A 22,004-nucleotide genomic window follows, 5' to 3' on the forward strand; every position below is an offset into this window, starting at 1 on the left:
TCTGCTCGAGATTGAGGAGAAACCAGCAGGGATTGTGAAATCCAGTCCCACTGGACCTGGGTTGAACCGGAATCCAGCTCAGAGGAGAGAGAAAGCAACTTCTCTGATAGCTTCATGAGCTGGAAACTTGGCCCAGGGAGAAGGTACCTTCAGAACAAAGAAGATGCCTCAAACCCATCAAACTCCAAATTTGGAAAGAATCCATCAATTTACACTTTGCCCAGTGATCACATTGGCTCAGGCCTGAGTTTAGACTGGACGGTGGGGTTGAATTTATAATCTAACCCACTTAACTTTTCTTGTTTGCTCTCTTTTTATAATTCTGTAGCGTATCCATAATTTATAAAGCAAGTGAAAGTTGATGGACCCCAGGGAAAATATTCCTGGGGTGGGTTTTATCACATTCGATGTGATCTGCTGGCAGGAGTCAATGAGGATGAGGGATTGGAATGAATCACAGACAATTCAAATCCTGTGTTCCATACCCAGTGAAGCTTCATCATCTCTGGTTGTTTCTGTTCATAATATTTTAGTCACTACTACCCAAAATGCTCAGCTTTCATTCAGCCTTTGACCTTCCCAAGCCACACACATTTACACTGAAGTATTCCCTGTCCTTTACCCGTGTACCAGCTCGATGAGTCAGCGAGAGTCCTGTGAAGGTTTCGTTTTGAGTATACACCCTGCCTACTCCTCCATGTCCTGCTATCTACCCTACTGTGGGAACTCCATGGGTTTGCAGTGTATTTAACAGGGACTGATCCATCCCTTGCTGTGTATAAGACAGCATGGAGTCACTTATTTCTGCTAGCAACTCGAGATCAGTATTTATGTGCCAGGTGAGCCCCAGTTTACCATCGACTCCATTTCTACACTAAATGGATGACACCGAAAGCCCTCCAAAATAAAAGATGAGGAGGAGGCTGCTCATTATTTCGTTCGTGTTTGGGTAAGAAGTACTGCTTGATAATGTTATCCATAACCTGAGAATAAATGATCAATCTGATTGTTTTAATGTGCTAACTATGGATTGCCAGAGTCCCTGTGGGTGTGCAGTGTCCTGTTCACAATATAAACCGAGTATCAGCGAGTGAGAAAGGAATTCAATCGAGTATAGTCCTCCATTAACACACTGTTATTACAGTTATGCAGCTCTTCCTTGAAGCCTTTCCCTACCCAGTTGATGCTCTGTCATGACAAAAGTTAACAAATAAATATTTTCATTAAGAGCCTCCATCTCACCTGGGGCTGATCCACATTCAACAACCTGCTCTGATAACTCTGCTCACATTGCTGATGGCTGTGACAAGTTCCACCAGGTCAGCGAGATAATCTCTACGTTTTAAACAAAATATCCCCTGACGTTCTTAGAGAAAAGAGCAAGTCAATTTGTGGGCGGCACGGTGGCACAGTGGTTAGCACTGTTGCCTCACAGCGCCAGAGACCTGGGTTCATTTCCCGCCTCGGGCGACTGACTGTGTGGAGTTTGCACGTTCTCCCCGTGTCTGCGTGGGTTTCCTCCGGGTGCTCCGGTTTCCTCCCACGGTCACAAAGATGTGCAGGTCAGGTGAATTGGCCATGCTAAATTGCCCACAGTGTTAGGTAAGGGGTAAATGTAGGGGTATGGGTGGGTTCTGCTTCGGCGGGTCGGTGTGGACTTGTTGGGCCGAAGGGCCTGTTTCCACACTGTAATCTAATCTTATCTAATCTAATTCTCAGAGTTTTTACCAATTCTTTACAATACTGCAGGATCCGGATCCTGACCTGTGTCTTTAATATAAACAATGGATTGTACCTGAGCAGGCTGCCTGGAACTTGTCCATTTGTTTCTGAGATACATTGTTTACAGACTAACAAACAGGAGGAAAGGCATTAAATAAATACACATGGTTACTATTTCATTAACATAGCACCAAAAAATAATTTTGCATAAAGATGTTTCACATTTATTCTTAATTTTGCACATCATTCTGCCAGCACTAAATATTATAGCAGGTGTATTAACTACAAAGTAAGGGTTTTTAACTTAAAATGTGTCTGATATGGGAATCTATTGTTATTCTTTCGCCTTTGAGTTCTTCATGTTAGCTCAGTGAACTATGTAACATATGATGACGGTGTCAATGCAGTGAGTAGTGTTACACCAGTGGGCGACTGTGTGTGAGTGCATGTGTGTGGGTGAGTATGTGTGTGGGTGAGTGAGTGTGGGTGAGTGTGTGTGGGTGACTGAGTGTGGGTGAGTGTGTGTGGGTGAGTGTGTGTGGATGAGTATGTGTGTGGGTGAGTATGTGTGGTTGAGTATGTGTGTGGGTGAGTGAGTGTGTATGTGGGTGAGTGTGTGTGGGTGTGTGTGAGTGAGTGTGTGTGGGTGAGTGTGTGTGGTTGAGTATGTGTGTGGGTGAGTGAGTGTGTGTGTGGGTGAGTGAGTGTGGGTGAGTGTGTGTGGGTGAGTGTGTGTGGGTGTGTGTGAGTGTGTGTGAGTAAGTGTGTGTGGGTGAGTGTGTGTGGATAAGTATGTGTGTGGGTGAGTGAGTGTGGGTGTGTGTGAGTGAGTGTGTGTGGGTGAGTGTGTGTGGTTGAGTATGTGTGGGTGAGTGAGTGAGTGTGTGAGTGAGTGTGGTTGAGTGTGTGCGTGGGTGGGTGAGTGTGTGTAGGTAAGTGTGTGTGGGTGTGTGTGGGTGAGTGTGTGTGGATGAGTATGTGTGTGGGTGAGTGAGTGTGTGTGTGGGTGAGTGAGTGTGGGTGAGTGTGTGTGGGTGAGTGTGTGTTTGTGAGTGAGTGTGTGTGAGTGAGTGTGTGTGGGTGAGTGTGTGTGGGTGAGTGTGTGTGTGTGACTGAGTGTGTGTGGGTGAGTGTGTGTGGTTGAGTATGTGTGGGTGAGTGTGTGTGGATGAGTGTGTTTTGTTGAGTATGTGTGGGTGAGTGTGAGTGAGTGTGTGAGTGAGTGTGGTTGAGTGTGTGTGCGAGTGTGTGTGGGTGGGTGAGTGTGTGTGGATACATGTGTTTGGGTGAGTGTGTGTGGGTGAGTGTGTGTTGGTGAGTGAGTGTGTGTGGGTGTGTGTGGGTGAGTGTGTGTGGGTGAGTGTGTGTGAGTGAGTGTGTGTGGGTGTGTATGTGTGGGTGAGTGTGTGTTGGTGAGTGAGTGTGGGTGAGTGTGTGTTGGTGAGTGCGTGGGTGAGTGGGTGTGGATGAGTGTGTATGGGTGAGTGTGTGTGAGTGAGTGTGAGTGAGTGTGTGTGGGTGAGTGTGTGTGGGTGAGTGAGTGTGGGTGAGTGTGTGTGAGTGAGTGTGTGTGGGTGAGTATGTGTGGGTGAGTGTGTGTTGGTGAGTGTGTGTGGGTGAGTGTGTATTGGTGAGTGAGTGTGGGTGAGTGTGTATGAGTGAGTATGTGTGAGTGAGTGTGTGTGGGTGAGTGTGTGTGGGTGAGTGAGTGAGGGTGAGTGTGTGTGGGTGAGTGTGTGTGGGTGAGTGAGTGTGGGTGAGTGTGTGTTGGTGAGTGAGTGTGGGTGAGTGTGTGTGGGTGAGTGAGTGTGGGTGAGTGTGTGTGGGTGAGTGAGTGTGGGTGAGTGTGTGTTGGTGAGTGTGTGTGGGTGAGTGAATTTGGGTGAGTGTGTGTGGGTGAGTGTGTGTGGGTGAGTATGTGTGGGTCAGTGTGTGTTGGTGAGTGTGTGTGGGTGAGTGAGTGTGGGTTAGTGTGTGTGGGTGAGTGTGTGTTGGTGAGTGTGTGTGGGTGAGTGTGTGTGGGTGAGTGTGTGTGGGTGAGTGTGTGTGGTTGAGTATGTGTGGGTGAGTGTGTGTGGGTGAGTGAGTGAGTGTGTGAGTGAGTGTGGTTGAGTGTGTGCGTGGGTGGGTGAGTGTGTGTAGGTAAGTGTGTGTGGGTGTGTGTGGGTGAGTGTGTGTGGATGAGTATGTGTGTGGGTGAGTGAGTGTGTGTGTGGGTGAGTGAGTGTGGGTGAGTGTGTGTGGGTGAGTGTGTGTTTGTGAGTGAGTGTGTGTGGGTGAGTGTGTGTGGGTGAGTGTGTGTGTGTGAGTGAGTGTGTGTGGGTGAGTGTGTGTGGTTGAGTATGTGTGGGTGAGTGTGTGTGGATGAGTGTGTTTTGTTGAGTATGTGTGGGTGAGTGTGAGTGAGTGTGTGAGTGAGTGTGGTTGAGTGTGTGTGCGAGTGTGTGTGGGTGGGTGAGTGTGTGTGGATACATGTGTTTGGGTGAGTGTGTGTGGGTGAGTGTGTGTTGGTGAGTGAGTGTGTGTGGGTGTGTGTGGGTGAGTGTGTGTGGGTGAGTGTGTGTGAGTGAGTGTGTGTGGGTGTGTATGTGTGGGTGAGTGTGTGTTGGTGAGTGAGTGTGGGTGAGTGTGTGTTGGTGAGTGCGTGGGTGAGTGGGTGTGGATGAGTGTGTATGGGTGAGTGTGTGTGAGTGAGTGTGAGTGAGTGTGTGTGGGTGAGTGTGTGTGGGTGAGTGAGTGTGGGTGAGTGTGTGTGAGTGAGTGTGTGTGGGTGAGTATGTGTGGGTGAGTGTGTGTTGGTGAGTGTGTGTGGGTGAGTGTGTATTGGTGAGTGAGTGTGGGTGAGTGTGTATGAGTGAGTATGTGTGAGTGAGTGTGTGTGGGTGAGTGTGTGTGGGTGAGTGAGTGAGGGTGAGTGTGTGTGGGTGAGTGAGTGTGGGTGAGTGTGTGTTGGTGAGTGAGTGTGGGTGAGTGTGTGTGGGTGAGTGAGTGTGGGTGAGTGTGTGTTGGTGAGTGTGTGTGGGTGAGTGAATTTGGGTGAGTGTGTGTGGGTGAGTGTGTGTGGGTGAGTATGTGTGGGTCAGTGTGTGTTGGTGAGTGTGTGTGGGTGAGTGAGTGTGGGTTAGTGTGTGTGGGTGAGTGTGTGTTGGTGAGTGTGTGTGGGTGAGTGAGTGTGGGTGAGTGTGTGTGGGTGAGTGTGTGTGGGTGAGTGTGTGTTGGTGAGTGTGTATTGGTGAGTGTGTGTGGGTGAGTGTGTATTGGTGAGTGTGTGTGAGTGAGTGTGTGTGGGTGAGTGTGTGTGGGTGAGTGTGTGTGGGTGAGTGTGTGTTGGTGAGTGTGTATTGGTGAGTGTGTGTGGGTGAGTGTGTATTGGTGAGTGTGTGTGGGTGAGTATGTGTGGGTGAGTGTTGTGGGTGAGTGAGTGTGGGTGAGTGTGTGTTGGTGAGTGTGTGTGAGTGTGTGTGGGTGAGTATGTGTGTGTGAGTGTGTGTGAGTGAGTGTGTGTGATTGAGTGTGTATGGGTGAGTGTGTGTGTGGGTGAGTGAGTGTGGGTGAGTGTGTGTTGGTGAGTGAGTGCGTGGGTGAGTGAGTGTTGGTGAGTGTGTGTGGGTGAGTGAGTGTGGGTGAGTGTGTGTGGGTGAGTGTGTGTGAGTGAGTGTGTGTGAGTGAGTGTGTATGGGTGAGTGTGTGTGTGTGTGGGTGAGTGAGTGTGGGTGAGTGTGTGTTGGTGAGTGAGTGTGGGTGAGTGAGTGTTGGTGAGTGTGTGTGTGTGAGTGAGTGTGGGTGTGTGTGAGTGAGTGAGTGTGAGTGAGTGTGTGTGGGTGAGTGTGTGTGGGTGAGTGAGTGTGGGTGAGTGTGTGTTGGTGAGTGAGTCTGGGTGAGTGTGTGTGGGTGAGTGTATGTGGGTGAGTATGTGTGGATGAGTGAGTGTGGGTGAGTGTGTGTGGGTGAGTGTGTGTGGGTGTGAGTGTGGGTGAGTGAGTCTGGGTGAGTGTGTGTTGGTGAGTGTGTGTGGGTGAGTGTGTGTGGGTGAGTGAGTGTGGGTGAGTGTGTGTTGGTGAGTGTGTGTGGGTGTGAGTGTGGGTGAGTGAGTGTGGGTGAGTGTGTGTGTGGGTGAGTGTGTGTGGGTGAGTGAGTGTGTGTTGGTGAGTGTGTGTGGGTGATTGGTGCCTCACCTGGTACAACCTTCGGAGGAAATGCCAGTGAAGATGTTCCTCAAATAATCTCTCACCCTCAACAGCACAAACACTGATACGATTGAGAAGCTGAGAGGTTATGTTTATACATAAATCAAACCTGAGTTAATACACTCTGAGATTACTATTCACAACATCTGATCTCTGGCATAGAAACAGAAGTAGTCCATTCAGTCCATCGAGTCTGCCCCCTCTACTCATAGAACATAGAGCAATACAGCACAGAACAGGCCCTTAGATGTTGCGCCAACCTGTGAACTAATCTAATTTCATCCCTCTACACTATCCTATCATCATCCATGTGCTTATCCAAGGATTGTTTAAATCTCCCTAATGTGGCTGAGTTAGTTACATTGGTAGGCAGGGCATTCCACACCCTTACCACTCTCTGAATAAAGAACCTGCCTCTGACATCTGTCTTAAATCTATCACCCCTTAATTTGCAGCTATGCCCCCTCGTACACGCTGACGTCATCATCCTAGGAAAAAGACTTTCACTGTCTACACTATCTAATCCTCTGATCATCTTGTATGTCTCTATTAAATCCTCTCTTAGCCTTCTTCTCTCCAATGAGAACAGACCCAAGTCCCTCAGCCTTTCCTCATAAGACCTTCCCTCCAGACCAGGCAACATCGTGGTAAATCTCCTCTGCACCTTTTCCAATGCTTCCACAGCCTTCCTGAAACATGATGACCAGGACTGTACACAATATTCCAAGTGTGGCCGCACTAGCATTTTGTATAGTTGCAGGATGACATCACGGCTCCGGAACTCAATCCCTCTACCAATGAAACCTAACACACCGTATGCCTGCTTAACAGCACTGTCAACCTGGGTGGCAACTTTCAGGGATCTATGTACAAGGACTCCAAGATCCCTCTGCACATCCACACTACCAAGAATATTTCCATTGACCCAGTACTCTGTCTTCCTGTTATTCCTCCCAAAGTGCATCACCACACATTTAGCTGGATTGAACTCCATTTGCCACCTCTCAGCCTAATTCTGCAGTTTATCCAAGTCCCCCTACAACCTGCAATATTCTTCCACACTGTCCACTACTCCACTGACTTTAGTGTCATCTGCAAACTTACTAACCCATCCACCTATGCCTGCATCCAAATCATCTATAAGGATGACAAACAGCAATGGTCCCAAAACAGATCCTTGTGGCATACCACTAGTAACCGGACTCCAGGCTGAATATTTTCCATCAACCACCACTCGCTGCCTTCTTACAGAAAACCAGTTTCTAATCCAAACTGCTAAATCACCCTCAATCCCAATATTCAGTAAGATCACGGCTGATCTGATGACCTTCATAACCCTTGATTCCCTTGATGGTATCACCACAGGAAATGACATCACCAACCCAAAGAAACCTAAACACATAAATAAAAAGCAGGTCATAACACCAGTGCTTCACCAGAGGCTCACTGATACCTAGTATGATGATGAAACATCTGAAAACGAACCTTCCAGCTCAGCGAACAAACCTACATCCAGAACCTCAACCCGAGCTACAAATCTTCTCAAAACCCGCTAATTTGGATATAATGGTGGGACCTATGTTACAAAAACCTGTCCTTTGATTTGGTTGAAAAATGAGGTGGAAATGGTCCATTTTTCAACTGACCACTTTTCAAGTCTCCAATAAGTGAACCCCTAACAAAGGCCAGAATCCAGGGAGACCCACTCCCCAGCGCAAACAAATCATTGAGACCTTAACTATCAGTTCATGGGTATCTCTTTTTATTTATCCATTAATGGGATGCTGAGCATTGCTGGTTAGACTAGCATTTATGGTCTACCCTTAATTGGCCTTGAACTCAGAGGGTCATTTCAGCAGGCAGCACAGAGACAACCATATCACTGTGGGTCTGGAGTCACATTTAGGCTGATCAAGTAAGGTCAGTGGATTTCTTTCCCTGAAGTATATTAGTGAACCAGCTGGTTACACGGTCATTATGAGTCTAGCTTTTCATTCGAGATTTTTATTGAGTTCAAATGTTACCATCTGCCACAATGGGATTCAAACCCACATCCCGAAAACTACACACATCTGGATTATCAGTCCAGTGACATTCCCACAACACCACAGCCTCGCCTGGTCATACCAAAACTCTGCCACGGGGCAGAGGTAGAGCCAGAGAGGAAGTTAAAGAGGCTGAGGGGTTTAAGGAGGGAATTCCAGATCTTGCAGTCCCAGACAGCTGAAGGCAGAATGGCAGAGAGATTAAAGTGGGAGACTATAGAGTCAGAGGAGTGCAGTGATCTGGGAGGGTAATGGGGCAGGTGGCCACAGAGTTGAGGAGAGCAGGGAGGAAGGTGAAAGCAGTGCTGAGAACGTTAAAACGGAAGCGTTGCTCGGGCTGAAGGAGATGTCAGATGAGCAATCAGACAAGGTGATGGGTGAATGGGTTTTCAGAACAGGCCCATGTTCCGTTTCCCAATGCTAATTACCGAGGGCTGCAGTCAGCTGACAACATGACAAAACTGAGCATAATGTGACCGGTCTGTAAAGACAGGTGCTTCTAACAGAGTGTTTAAACAATGTCACTGATCCTGATAACGGTCTACATTAATAGTTCACAACCCTTGAAACACAGAGTGAGACTTCATAACATTGGCTGTCAGGAAGGTTATGGAAAAAGAGATAAGCAATTGTATTTGAAGACCTTGAAGCCTTTTTAATTGAAGAATGGTGCCTTTTATTGTATTATCTCCTCATCTTGTTTAACTGGCATCAACAAAACAATACTGTGGTGATATTGTTTATAAACGGGTCTTTAACATGGCTGAATGCTGCTTGGTTGGGAATCTGTCTGATTAATGGCTTGCACAAGGTCACGGGGAACAGAAATCCTAGTCCAGTGAAAACACGGGCATGTCACTCTTTACAAACGACTTCTGTCACCTGCCACAGCTCCAAACGACAACACAAATTCTAAACCTTGTCACTTGCCCGGCCTAAGGGAGAAATGTCCATCAGGATTTTCAGAAATAGTTCCAAGATGGCGGCTGAGTAGGGGAGTTGTGCCCAGGGCTCCCACCTGCCTTTTTCATTCTGTTTTTTTTTCTCTCTTTAGCTCTTTGTCTTTTCTCTTCACTTTCTGTTCTTTGAAGCTCAGAGAGTGATGGATGAAGGAGGAGGCCTCCGGCGCAGATCAGGCACATCTCCGCCCCAGGCCTGGGATCCCCCGGCGAGCGAGGGCCAGGTCCCAGGCTGACTCTCTCAGCCCAGACTCAAAAACGAGGCCATGGCTCCAGGCCTGTGTGTAGGCCCAGGGAGGCCTGAAAGAGGGGAGGTGACGGTCTCAGTGGAGGGTGGTGGTCTCCCAGCAAGGTGGCTTTGTTCTGGTGTGGGGGGGGGGGGGTGTTTCATCGTCATGTGGAGGTCTTCATGGTACATAGATCCCTTAAAATGGCCACCCAAGTGGACAGGGTTGTTAAGAAAGCATATGGTGTTTTGGCTTTCATTAACAGGGGGATTGAGTTTAAGAGCCGTGAGATCCTGTTGCAGCTCTATAAAACTTTGGTTAGACCGCACTTGGAATACTGCGTCCAGTTCTGGTCGCCCTATTATAGGAAAGATGTGGATGCTTTGGAGAGGGTTCAGAGGAGGTTTACCAGGATGCTGCCTGGACTGGAGGGCTTATCTTATGAAGAGAGGTTGACTGAGCTTGGACTTTTTTCATTGGAGAAAAAGAGGAGGAGAGGGGACCTAATTGAGGTATACAAGATAGTGAGAGGCATAGATAGAGTCGATAGCCAGAGACTATTTCCCAGGGCAGAAATGACTAACACGAGGGTCATAGTTTTAAGCTGGTTGGAGGAAAGTATAGAGGGGATATCAGAGGCGGGTTCTTTACACAGAGAGTTGTGAGAGCATGGAATGCGTTGCCAGCAGCAGTTGTGGAAGCAATGTCATTGGGGACATTTAAGAGACTGCTGGACATGCATATGGTCACAGAAATTTGAGGGTGCATACATGAGGATCAGTGGTCGGCACAACATCATGGGCTGAAGGGCCTGTTCTGTGTTGTACTGTTCTATGTTCTATGTTCTATGGTCTTTAGCTTCCAGGTTTTCCAACAGTCTGGCAGGGAAACTCATCCTGTAATAGCGTCTCGTCCAGGCTGCATCTTCAGAATATTCCATCATTCCTCAATCAGTTTTCCCTGATCCCAGGAACTCTGATGGACTCTTGTCTTAATTTTGCCTTTTGTTTTATGATTATGTAGGCTCCTGTCACTGATGTAAACGCCGTGCTATGGTGACCTATATAAAACTCCTCGCTGTATTTTTCATGTGGAAGTACATGTGACAATACATTCTTATCCCAAAAATGGGTCACTTGAAGTGGCAGCGTGGTCAATTTAGTCTCTGGGCAAGGAGGCACAGGATGGAATTCTTTTCCAGTGTCTGAACGTTGTTGAGAAAGTTGAAAGAATATGGTGAGAGTGAAAAATGTCGAGAAGATAAAGTCAAATTGTCCCCTTAAGGTTTCAATGGTGAGATAGGAATCTCACTAATCAGCAGTAAGGGTAATATCTTGCAGGCGTTAATATTTCATCCGTACCCAATCTCACCTCACGGCGATGCAGTGTAGTAGTCTCCCAGGCCTGGGTGAAAAGGTCAATGCCACTTTCTCAATGCCACCAATCTAAGTGAGAATTTGGATTTCAAAGTTTAATGATGGCCATGAATCCATTTATGGGAAAAGCCCATCTGCTTCACTAACATCCTTTAGTGGAAGGAAACTGCCATCCTTACCTGGCCTGGCCTCCATATGACTCCAGACCCACAGCACCATGGGTGATTCTCAACTGCCCCCTGGGCAATTAGGGATGGGCAGTAAATGCTGGCCTGATCAGCCCGTGAAATTATTTTAAAAATGCTCCTTTTTTCCATTTCCTAACTTTCGATATCCTTTCCCAACAAAAGTCTGCTTTTCCCAAATAAGAACTTCCACATGACATTATTTTCTGGCCTTGATTTTAAAATTATCATCCTTGCCTTCAAAGCCCTCTGGAACCCCCCCCCCCCCCCACCCCCCCATATCTTTGTAACCCCTCCCCCCCCTCAGAATTCTCTAAAGTCTCGGCACTCCTCAAACTCTGGCCTGTTCCACCTCGCTCCACCATTAGCAGCTGTTTCTTCTGGCTCCCAGGGCCAGGAGTTTTCTCTTTAAATCCCTACCTCCCTTTTTGATCACTTCAAATCCCATCCCCACCCCGAGGTAGCTCGGTCATCAATCTCCTTTGGCTGGTGTTCCTGTGGAGTGCTTTGGGACTTCCAATCCCATTTCGGATTCCCAGCGTTGGTAGTGTTTCACTTTTACGGGTCAGAGGTACTGTTTTATGGGTCAGGATTCACCATCGGTTCTTCATGCGGGTGCCAATATTTTCAGGAATGGGTGCGAGGGGTGACCATGTCTTCAGATGTTGAATCAATGTTTTCATCAAGGTTACCTCTTGGTTCTCAGCTTCGTACATTGGAGAGCCCGACACACTCGGTGTAGTAGACTCGGTGCTGGTCTCAGTTTGAAGGGCACACTAATGGATTTCACTCCAAAGCTGATGGAACAATTAGGGACATCAGAAAAGACAGCAGTCTAGCCTCGGAGCCTCCTCGAAGTCAACGAGTTAATGCTTTTCCTTTCTCAAATAACCATAGGTTTTTGACTCTAAATGGAGGAAAGAGGAAGTTAGATCACTTTGGTCCTAATTAGACAATGTCACCATCAGTCTAGTTTATGTTGGAAAATTGCCCAGTAAAACAATAGCAAGCTAAAACGCACTGCCTTCATTATACATATCTACACATGTTACAGGAATCTTTCAGTAATCTGTCCATCTCTATTTCTGATCATTTGCAGTCTGGTATGAAAGTGCTCAGAAGGCTTAATTGCCAGCAGACAATTCCAATTAGACACACTCTTTGACTGCCAGCTCGCGAGCGCTCTTACAGTGCAGTTGTATTGACCCTACCTCTGACGGAGAAGACCCAGGTACTGGTCCTGAGGTGTGAAACAGTGTCTCGGGGCTTACTGATTGGCGACCAGTTCCTAGCTCCAAGTGTTACTTTCCTTATGAATAGTTAATTTTTCATTCCCGTTATTAAACTGTATCCATTTTATTCACAAGGATTATGTTCACTATTATAGTTCGGTATCAGGGTGGTAAAACAATAGGAAAGGACAAGCTGTGAAACCTTGTGTGTTACGCTGCTAGAATCATGATCTTACTGGGCCAGTGTCGGGAGATCTGCTAATTCAGCCAAGCCCATTCACTGGCCATATTGAAGAATTACTGTGAGCACAGTGATTATTTTTAATATAATTCTGTAATTCTCAATAATAATGATGTATTAAAGGACAGATCAATAACAAACTGAAGTCCTGGCTCTCTGTCTGGATCTTTCTTCAAAATTTATTCACAGGACCTGGTTATTGCTGGCTGGGCCCAGCATTTATTGCCCGTCCCTAGTTGCCCCTTGAGAAGGTGGGGTTGAGCTGCCTTCTTGAACCGTTGCAGCCCACCTGCTGTGAGTTGTCCCACAATGCTCTTAGGGAGGGAGTTCCAGGATTTTGACCCAGCGACAGTGAACAAAAGGCGATATATTTCCAAGTCGGGACGGTGAGTGGCTTGGAGGGGAACTTGCAGGTGTTGGTGTTCCCACGTATCTGCTGCCCTTGTCCTTCTAGATGGAAATGGCTGTGGGTTTGGAAGGTGCTGTCTGAAGGTCTTTGGTAAATTTCTGCAGTGCATCTTGTTGATAGAACACAATGCTGCTACTGAGCATTGGTGGTGGAGGGAGTGGATGCGTGTGGATGTGATGCCAATCAAGTGGGTGGTTTGTCCTGGATGGTGCTAAGTATCTTGAGTGTTGTTGGAGCTGCACACATCCAGTCAAAAGGGGAGTATTCCATCACACTCCTGACTTGTGCCTTGTAAACAAGCTTTGGGGGGTCAGGAGGGAGTTACTCGCTGCAGTATTCCAAGCATCTGACCTGCTCTTGTAGCCACCATGTTTATGAGGTGAGTTCAGTCAATGGTTCAATGGTAATCCCTAGGATATAGACAGTGGGGGATTCAGTGATGGTAACACCATTGAATGAGAAGGGTTGGTGGTGAGGTTATCTCTTATTGGAGATGATCATTGCCTGGCTTTTGTGTGGCATGAATGTTCCTTCCTACTTTTCAGTCCAAGCCTGGACATTGTCCAGGTCCTGTTCAACTGGGACAGGGACTGCCTCCGTTTCTGAGGAATCATGAATGGAGCTGAACATTGTGTGCAATCTTCAAAGACCAGACAAGACCTCAGCTTAATGCCTCATCTGAAAGATGGCAGCTCCGACAGTGCAGCACGCCTTCAGCTTGTAATGCAGTGACAGCCCAGGCTCTGGGCTCATTCTCTGAAATGAAGGAAAAGCAAGAATGGCCTGTATTGTCCCGTGCACTCGAACAAATGCAGTGAAGAGGTTGTAACATCGCCCCTTCACCGCCACCTCAGGAACCAGCTACCCAGGTACATATACTTGTGACAGAATTGAAATAGTCAACAGAATAGGGCTGGCTATTTCAAAAAGTCCAGCATGACAACAAAATGTATCTTTAAAGTAAATTTGGTGGGGGTAGGGGTAAAGAAGAACTGCAGCAAAGAGGGGGGGGGGGGGGGGGGGGGGGGGAAGGAAAAGGGACAGGTGAACAGAGAAACTCCAGGTTGAACAGTTTACTCTGCTGCCCCATCTTACACCAGCAGCTGGGGAAATGGGACTGGAACTCACAGCCTCTCCATGTGGAGGGGCCTGAGGCGTCTGAATCACTGACACATGGCTTGCAACTGTACATTTTCATCTCAGTGAAAATGTTCATAAAAACATTGTGTTTTCCGGTTTTGAAATTTGCGTACAATTGGCTTAAGTTTCACAGCAAGTAACTGCGCAATGCTGGGCAGCCATTCCAAAGCCTCTCCACTGGAATATTGCTGGGAATTCTGTGCAAGTGCTACTGTCAGGAGCTGTTAAGTGGAAAGCTATTTACGGTTATGGGTGGGTCTGATCCTCGGAGTACATTCAGATATCACTAAGAGCCAAATTGATGTCTCACTTAATGTTATCACAACATTACTTGGTGTAAATCATTGGCTTCAATTGTCCTGCATTGTCTCACAGCTTTGCACAGCGTTAACTTAGGACTTCCTTAATTACAATGTTGAGTAGAATAGAAAGATAATTGAAAGCTGAATTAGAAGCAATATTAGGATAATGTACTGTAAAATTATGAGATGCCAAAGGTGGCTACAAAGATTGCTTTCACTTCTCAAAGTCACATTCTTTTTGTTCAGCACAATTTCCTGCCAAAGGTCTAATGGTTATGTCTGAGCTTGTGCAATTACTTGAAGAGAAAGAGTTGCATTTATATATCGCCTTTCACAACGTCAGGGCAGCCTGAAGCACTGTGCAGCAAATGAAGTGGTTGTGATGTGTTGCTATGCATGGAATGTCTCAGTCAGTCAGCAGCCAATGAGCTCCCAACAGCAACACTTGAGACAGATGGTCAGAGGAGGTGTTTGGTTTTGAGTCTGATGTTGTTTGAGGGATAAATGTCCGTTAGGACCCCTGAGGGAATTCCACGTTCTTCTTCCAGAGATTGCCATGAGAGAGGTCAGACAGAGTTTAATGCCTCATCCAGAAGGCAGCACCTCTGATGGTGTAGCCTTCCTTCAGTATTAGCACTAACGTTTACACTTTGAGCTCAACTCTCCAGGGAGGGCTTTGAACTCAGTAACCACTGACTCAGCAGCAAGAGTGCTTCCCACTGAGCCACAACTTGGATGGGATACTTCACGCCAAACTTATAAATCACATCACTTTGAGGCAATGGATCAACAGGAAATGTTACTGAATTTCCCCACTAATTACCAGGAAGGGTCACTGTCATGATAAGTTAGTTTGGGAAATTGGGTTGAAATAATGGAAACAAAGAGGTATGATTGACCATCTGTGTTTTTTTTCACTTGGTTCGTAGGAGCAAAGTAAGGCCATTCAGCCCCTCAAGCCCACTCTGTCATCCTGAACAGAGTCCCAGAGTCTTACAGCACGGAAACAGACCCTTTGGTCCAACCAGTCCATACCCACCATAATCCTAAACTAAACCAGTCCCACCTGCCTGCGCTTGGCCCATATCCCTCCAAGCCTTTCCTATTTCTGTACATATCTGAATGCCTTTTAAATGTTGTAACTGTATCTGCATCCTCTGGAGGTTCACTCCACACTCAAACCACTCTCTCTGTAAAGAAGTTGCCCCTCATGTCTTTTTCAAAACTTTCTCCTCTCACCTTAAAAATGTGCCCCTTAGTTTTGAACTCCCCCACCCCAGGGAAAAGACTCTTGATATTAACCTCATCTGTACCTCTCACGATTTTATAAACCTCTATAAGGTCACCTCTCAACCCTCTACGCTCCAGGGAAAAAACTCCCAGCCTATCCAGCCTCTTCTTGTAACTAAAACCCCCCATTCCCAGCAACATCCTGGTAAATCTCTTCTGAACCTCTCTAAGGATCACCCCGTCAATGCCGGTTTTCCCATTATTCCCATGTCCCTTGATTCCATTGGCATCTAGAAATCGATTCCTCTCAGTGTCGAAGTCAATAGATGTGAAGCTCGGCAGGTCAGACAGCATCCAAGGAGCAGGAACGTTAATGTTTCGGGCTTTGTCAGGACTGGGGAGGGGGAGGGAGCCCAGAAGTAAATAGTGGGAGGTGGGTGGGCAAGGCTGGGGGAAGGGTAGGTGGGATGGTGATAGGTGGATGCAGGGAGGAGACTATTATATTTGGTCAGTGCAGTTCCAGTTTCACATCGATTGAGTCTGGCTTCCAGCATCTGAAACATTTACTGTCACCCTCTCAGTTTTGAATTTCCTCAGGGACTAAGCCCCCACAGCCTCTGGGGATGGGAATTCCAAATGTGCCCAGCGTCGAATGGGGAATCTGCTCCTTGCCTTCATTGATTATCTCTTTATTTTACAGTCCCCTGACTGTAGAGAAACTCTCCCTCCCTCCCTCCCCTGGGGCAGGGGGAATACATCCCAGTGGTTAGCACTGCTGCCTCACAGCACCAGGGACCCGGGTTCAATTCCCGCCTCGGGTGACTGTGTAGATTTGCACATTCTCCCCCGTGTCTGCGTGGGTTTCCTCCGGGTGCTCCGGTTTCCTTCCACAGTCCAAAGATGTGCAGGTCAGGTGAATTGGCCATGCTAAATTGCCCGTAGTGTTAGGTGCATTAGTCAGGGGTAAATATCGGGCAGGGGAATATGTCTGGGTGGGTTACCCTTTGGAGGGTCAGTGTGGACTTGTTGGGCTGAAGGGTCTGTTTCCACACTGTAGGGAATCCAATCAAGAGTTCTGAGGCTTCAGTAAAATCGCCACTCGTTCTCCCACATGCTAGAGAATACAGGTTCCATTCTCCTGAACCTCTCCTGACTGGACACTCCCTTTGGGCTGGGCAGAGGTTTGATGGTGTGGGTCTGACGATTGGCTGTGTGGGACCATCGCTGACTGGGACTGAGATTAGATATGTGTGGGACCCCCCCCCCAGGAACTTGCTGTCAGGTTGTGACTGGCCTCATTGCTTTTGCTTGTTGAAAAGGCATCGTTCGAACTGTTTGATTTACAAAGATCACCCTTTGTTGTTACAGAAAGGGTGATATGAAGGGACCTGTACTATTTCTGTCCTGTACGCAAGACATATTTACATCTCCACAATACAGGGCTAAATATAACCCAGTGAAGAAGCTAATGAGGGTATTTAGACTCTGAATGGAATGATTGTTAGGCACACACATTACCTCTCAGGGTTCAGGACATTAGACAACCTTACCTAGTGTTTTATTATGGCAAGCCTATTGTACCAATCAGGGCCAGATCTGAGATTAATCTGATCGCCAAGGTGTTAAATGATGAATTAGAATCCAAACATGCTGAGTGCTTTTCTGCTTTTAACCCAGACTTCCCATGTCCCTCTAATTTGTCTTTGTACCAAGAGACGGGTTCGTCAACGCACATTGGAGAGGTTAGCTGCATAACAATAAAAATGGCTCTGCAAATTAATATGGGAGTGGGAGTAGGATGGGAACAAGGGAACCTTCAGCCTCCTGTCCGCACCCTGGTCAAAAGCTCCCCATTATTGGGGGAACTTGGAAGAGTGCTGTGGGACAGGGGAAACATTGCTGCATCATCAGTCAAGTATGATGATGGATGTGATGGAAAATGGAATAGCTGAGGTGAGTCTGCAATGGGAAGGGGGTCAGAGTACTGCAGGAATTCTCCCTTTTGGATGTAATGTGTCAATCACTCAGCCAGGGTGGCACCTTCACTGATTTGGTGCCCAAGCCGTGACCAGCCCCGTGGTGGAGCAGATGATGGAGCTGCTGAAGTTCTGGTTCCAAGGCTTGGAGCAGTCTTGGAGGAGAGGAGCCCTCCAGTGTAATCCAGGCACAGTGTGCCACCCCATCCTGGTGAGCTGGCCTCTGAATTATTGGATCAGTCAGTGAGGTGATGGGATAGATGCTGTGAAACCAGGGAATGGGAGCAGGCGTCCCAGGAGAAGGATGAGGACAATCAGCTGTAGGACGCTGTTGGTCATAACAGAGCTCAGGCACAGCGGGCTGTACAAGGATACCCAGTTCTACCAGGTGCGGGGTGGGTGCAGACAACCATCATGGACTGCCAAGGCTATGATGCCAGCATTTGGTTTGCATTGTGAATGTGAACTGTAGCCTGTATTGACTTCTTGTGTGTTCTCTTTTGTAGGATGTCAATTAAAGTTCATTTTTGGATTTGTCTGAATGTTTCTCTGTATGTGATATTCCCCAACTGGACAATGATGTGATGAAGGTGTCCTTTGGATTTTGGGGTCACGGTATCAGGGAGTCAGAGAGGGTCTTCAGATTGGATGCATACAGGGAAAGGTAAACTGTATGGTCTGGTGGTTAAATGGTGATGAGGGTGAGGGAATGGATACATGTTTGAGGATGTGTCAGCTGCTATATGTCTTGGGCAGTATGGCTTTATGGCTGCTGTGGCATTATAATGCCAGTAAGGGGCAAAGCAAATTGCAACATTTGTCTGAAAAATGGATCAGGAGCAAGAATTGGACAAGGGAAGGGTAGACTAGAACCGTTAACTCTGTTTCTTTCTCCACAGGTGCTGCCAGACTTGCTGAATTTCTGCGGCACTTTCTGCATTGATTGTAGATCTCCTGCATCCTCAGTGCTTTGCTGGTACACTAGAAGGGTCCCTCTTGCTCTCTAGTCTTTCCCCTTCAACCTCAGAAACCAGCAGCTTGGAGAAAGCAGCCATTCACTGAGAACTGAAGGCTTTCCACAAAGATCACCAATGCTGAGGCCTCAAGGCACTGACTAAACAGCCATGGTCTCAGGTTAAACTCTCACAGCTGGGGCATTCTAAGAAGTTTTTAAACTGCATGTTCTTATATCTTCCTCCTATAATTAGTCACACTGCCTCTTTCAACATCAGACCTGTTTGGGTTTGAACTCCCCCTCTAAACTTCAGACCTGCGTATGTTTGATGTCACATTTATATTTTTCTCCTGTCTAGTAAATAATAAAATCCCCTTTTCCTTTCACTCAAGAAACCCTGGTAACTGGCCCGGTAACTTTGCTCTGGCGTTGCATTTTAATCAAAGTATGGTGGCTGAGGATTACAATTACATAAAACCATTTACAGTGGCTCAGTGGTTAGCACTGCTGCCTCACAGCACCAGGGACCCGGGTTCAATTCCAGCCTCGGGTGACGGTCTGTGTGGAGTTTGCACATTCTTCCTGTGTCTGTGTGCGTTTCCTCTGGGTGTGCCGGTTTCCTCCCACAATCCAAAGATGTGCAGGTCAGGTGAATTGACCGTGCTAAATCATGACCATTAGGTGCATTAGTCAGAGGGAAATGGGTCTGGGTGGGTTACTCTTCAGAGGGTCAGTGTGGACTGGTTAGACCGAAGGGCCTGTTTCCACACTGTAGGGAATCTAATCTAACCATTTGTTGTTGGCACTAGCCAAAGGGGTTAAAAAGAGGGGAACCTGTGTATCCTTCCTCAGGCCAACAGTTGGTTTCAGCTTTATCGAAAACTTTCCATTATTGATTCTGATGGATCTTAGAAGCGATCCAGTTTTAGAATTATGTGCACTCCCAAAACTGACTGATTAGATCTATTTTTGAAATAATTGATTTGTTGTTTGAAAAACAAGTCTAACAGGGATAAGTGGTTTAGATGTTAATGAATTCCATTGATTTTGAACATGTGTGAAATGTCTTGAAACCATTTCAAACAGCAAAAATAAAAACTCCATAAATAACACTAATCATAAAATGAATCACTTGCTGTTTCTTAACAGGAATAAAATCTCTGCAGAAGCAATTCAAGCTACCTGGGGTGAACAGCAGAGAGCAGATAAACAGAAAACATTACAGATTCCAGTAACCTCAAATTGAATCTTAACAGAATCGTGGTTGAATGGTGGACTGAGTTCTGGTGTAACACTGTAGCACTGTTTCTCAGAGCAGTTACAGTGTGTGCAGTCTATGGGATACCTTGCAGTCAGTCTGTAAGTTTATTTCACCAGCACCATCCCTCCCTGTCACCGTTACCCACTGGAAGCAGTGTGAGAGCAACAGGACAGACAGAGGGCCAAGCTCCCCCACTCCCTGAGTCATTGCACTGACCTGAGCAGGACATATAGTGGCCTTTCTCTATTGCTGCTGCACCCACAGCCAGCTGTTTCCTATCTGACCCCTATCAGAGCTCAGGGGAAAAGGTCTCCCTCTGTCTTTCTTTAGGTGGAGCATGGACTGTTCTGGACAGCAGTTAAAAAAAATATTGTTTAATTGGGCCGTAATTATCATGAATTCACAAGCTTCATAACAAAATTTATTTCACCAAATGAATTTATTCCATTTCTAATGTTTCTCCTGCTACACCAGACGTAACACTGCAACTGATATTTTATCTGGCAATTGTCTTCAGTTGACCTAAAAATTCTCTCAGAGAGGAACACGTGCAGATACATCAACTGCCCTAAGTAGTCGAGGTCATGGGTTCAGATGGTTCTGATGAAGGAACCTTGGCAAGTTGCTGCAGTGCATCTTGTAGACAGTACAGAGTGCATTCACAAACCTCACATCAGACCACACCATGTCGAATGTGATTGGAATGAGCTCTTAGTGAAGTGGTCCCTTTGGAACTGTGGTCATGGCTGGACAATTGCCTGAGCATGTGGTTATAATCTGCTCACACACTCTTCACTTTTCTCACCTGGTGTTTTTCTTTCCTAAAGTAAATGGCTGACTCCAATCTTTTCCATAAATAAAACTTGATTTGTCGAAGTTTCTGTTGCTAATATTGGCCCATATTTTTGATAGTTTGGGTTGTTAAAGTTTAGATTAATTCCGCGGTCTGAAAAATAAATGTAAATCCATCTGCAGGTTCGCCTTAACTAAAATGTAAACCAACGTCTTCAAGGGGTATATGACACCTACATGTTGAACTCCGATGAGAAATCACCATGTTTGAAATGTTAACTCTGTTTCTCGCTCTCCACAGATGCTGCCAGACATGCTGAGTTTCTCCAGCATTTTATGTTTGTGTTTCATATACCCATCTGGTCTGTACTGGCTGTCTGACAGAACTCTCCAGTTGGATCCATTCCCTTCCCTCTTTCCCAATACTCCAGCAACTACTCCCCTTTACAAATACTTGTTAAATTCTAAAAATGACTTTGCATTTACCGGCTTCTTGGACAGCATGTTCCAGATTGCAGCGTAAACCTTAACGCTGATGTGAATCCATTACATGAAAACTGCACTGTTATGACACATTCATTATCTTTTCCACTGGACCCAACATTCATTTGGCTTCATGAATAAACAGGAACTTGCTTTCTCATCATGTATGTCGGAATCTGCTCTCAGGACACTTCCCTGGAACTGGCTCATGTCTGTCTACACTAGCAGCTTGGTTGGGAATGAAACAGGATGGCCATCTCTCCCGAGGTCGGTACCAGTGATGAGGGTAAGCAGCAGAAGGGCAGAGTGGGCTCTCGTTGGAGCTGAGGTAGAGGCTGCTGAGAATTTTCGGCCATAGTATTTACTAGCTCGATCTCCTCAGGGCTGCAATCACTGAGCTGTCCGGTTTGCAAATCACTTCCAAATAAACATCAGAGGCAAAAATAGATATCTGAGTCACTCTCTCAGTCAATGACAGTCTGGACAGAATGCTCAGTCTGTGCTTACAGCCCAGAGTGAGAAACAAACCTGAGGTCTACGTAAACAACTCAATACACAGTCATAGATTCATACAGCAATGAAACAGACCCTTCAGTCCAACCAGTCCATGCTGACCCTAATCCCAAACTAAACTAATTCCCACCTGCCTGTTCCTGGCCCATATCCCTCCAAACCTTTCCTTTTGTCTGCATGGGTTTCCTCCGGGTGCTCCAGTTTCCTCCCACAGTACAAAGATGTGTAGGTTGGGTGAATTGGCCATGCTAAATTGCCCATAGTGTTCAGGGATGTGTAGGTTAGGTGGATTAGTCAAGAGTAAATGTAGAGTAATAGGGGAATGGTTCTGGGTGGGTTGCTCTTCGGAGGGTCGGTGTGGACCTGTTGGGCCAAAGGGCCTGTTTCCACACTGCAGGGATTCTAGGATTCTAGGATGTCCTTATCCAAATGTCTTTTAAACATTGTAACTGTACCCACATCCACCACTTCCTCTGGCAGTTCATTCCACACAAGGACCATCCTCTGTGTAAAATATTTGCCCCTCATGTCCTATTTAAACCTTTCTCCTCTACCTTAAAAATATGCCCCCTGGTCTTGAACTCCCCTTCCCTCAGGCAAATACCCTTTTCATTCACTCCATCTATGCCCTCCCATTGTTTTTTAAGACTCTGTAAGATCACCCCTCAACCTCCTACACTCCAGGGAAAAAAACTCCCAGCCTATCCAGCCTCTCCCTATAACTCAAACCCTCCATACCCGGCAACATCCTGGTCAATCTCTTCTGAAC

The sequence above is a fragment of the Chiloscyllium plagiosum genome, unplaced genomic scaffold (genome assembly GCF_037043375.1).
Source record: "Chiloscyllium plagiosum isolate Xiang-an unplaced genomic scaffold, Cpla_swu_hap1 HiC_scaffold_45, whole genome shotgun sequence".
Classification (NCBI taxonomy): Eukaryota; Metazoa; Chordata; class Chondrichthyes; order Orectolobiformes; family Hemiscylliidae; genus Chiloscyllium; species Chiloscyllium plagiosum.